We start from the raw sequence: 2,106 nt of genomic DNA, 5'->3' as shown, positions 1-2,106 counted from the left end.
GGTGGGCGTTGGGAAGGTGGTGGGCGCGGAGAGGGAGGTTTTGGTGATGGGGGAGGGCGAGGAGAGGGAGGTTTTGGTGACGGCGGGGGGCTTGGAGGTGGCGACGTGTACACTGGAGTGAACACCCACGTCAGCAGCAATGAGGTGTTGGCTGGCGTGTTCTTGTAGAGGCCCAGCAGCCGAGGCATGCTGCACGCTCCATCACTGAAGGCACCCAGATAGCGCACGCCGTTGCAGCCCCCACGAGCCTGCAACAGTGCATGCGCACAGTGGGAGGGGGATGCATTAGGGAAGCCAGAGCGCTGCGCAATGGCGTGCCACTTCTGCCATTTCTCCCCACAGGTGCATGCAACAATCAGCAAACCACAAGCTTGTGGTTTGCTATGACTTAAGTGACATAGTTCTGCGTGTGAGGCAAGCAAAAGCACGATGCAAACCAGAAGCTCACCGTGGTTCTGATGTAGTAGTGGCCTGCCGTGACATTTGCCACCTCAATCACCCAAGATGTGCTTGCTCCAGTGAGCACCGACGTGTCCGTGCAGGCGGCATAGGAGGAAAGGAAGGAATCCACAGTGCAGTTCTGCGTCCAGTGAGCTGCAGGCAGCGGCAGGTTGGGCGACAATGGCGTTGGGGCGGATTGCAGGGGAACAACGGGGGCAGGCGGAAGCAGGAGAGCAACTATCAGAGGCAGGGTGGGGTGACACATGGGGAACGCCAGATCTTGTAGACGTCTTCGGCCCCGGTGGGGGGAGGGTCATTCCTGCCCTTTGGCCAGCCGCCGGCCTCCCCATGCTTCATTTGAGTGTATATTGGTGTTGTTGTACTTTGCACTTGAGGAAGACAATGAAATATTGGAGTTTCAGGGAGTTGAAAGTCAGGGGCAAGCAAGACGTCTATGGGTGAGGGGTCGCCTCTGTGGGGTGGGGGGCGGCATGGCTTCACATGGCCTCCGACCGGCAGCCACGATACATATTATGCAGAAGACGCATACATGCTATGTGATGCCCAAGAATGTCTGATAAAATATGAGCGTTCCATCAGCAGCCTCCTCCTCCTCGCCGCTACCGTCACCCGCCCCCTCGGCGCACTCTGCCTCACCGGCCTCTGCTGTCAATGATGGCTCGCCAGCCGGCTCCCGCATCAGGTCCTTTGCCAGCTCAGTTGTAAACTCGTAGCCTTCCAACAGGTGCATTTCATTGATCACCCGGGTGTAACCCATGATAACCTAGCAACCCGAAACACACCAGCTTGAATGCGGCTTCCAACATCGGAAGCGCCGGCTCCATCGTCTTCATGTTGCAGAATACGGTGATGGACACAGATGGAGACCCTGTGCCAAGCAACAACGGGTTCATATCTTGCATGGCCCGCTGTGCAGTCATTGCTGCCTCCGTTGCGCCCGTGCAACCCGCGGCCAACGCCCCCTAGAGGTTGGTTATATGGCTTGCATTTATGAAAGCTTTGGCATGCGCTTTGATTGATAATGTAAGCCATGTGATGTTAGGTCGTGTACCTCTTCCTGGCATTGGAACACACCATCATCATGGGGACTCTCAACGGGGTCTGTCGTGTTTGGTTCTTGTGATAGCTCAAGGTTGCCCCCTCCTGATTGGTCAACCTCGGTTTGGGTTGCATAGGCCGACGCTAGCATTGTGGCGGCACTTGCTGCCATCATTGGCGGCGGCGGTGATATTCCACTTGCCATCACTGTCTCCTGCTCGGTCGATTGCAAACCTCTCGATCTCGCCGCCGTTGCAGTAGTACGCATCCATTCATTCATTCAGCACACAGACCGGCCGCCTCTTGCTCGAGGGCGGCCCACTTTGGCCTGGGCAGCCCGGGCCGCCCTCCCCCCCGGGCGCATGTTCGGTGTTGGAGGGGTGTGCCCAGCGATAGGGGGCCCCTGAAGGCATGCGCCGAGGCCGGGAAGCGTGGTTCGGCGCTGCTGCACGCTTGGCGATTTGACCAGAACCACGTGCCGCCGAGCTGCGGCCGCAGTTTCCGGCCCACGGTCTACGGTCGCAGCCACGGGACTCGGCGGCACGGCGTTTGGGCCCAAGCTTGCTGCCGCCGCCGCCGTGCCCGGGGGGCAGCGCGGCGGCGGCG

The sequence above is a fragment of the Chlorella variabilis genome (genome assembly GCF_000147415.1).
Source record: "Chlorella variabilis unplaced genomic scaffold CHLNCscaffold_1, whole genome shotgun sequence".
Taxonomy (NCBI): Eukaryota; Viridiplantae; Chlorophyta; class Trebouxiophyceae; order Chlorellales; family Chlorellaceae; genus Chlorella; species Chlorella variabilis.
This window is presented reverse-complemented; position numbering follows the sequence as displayed.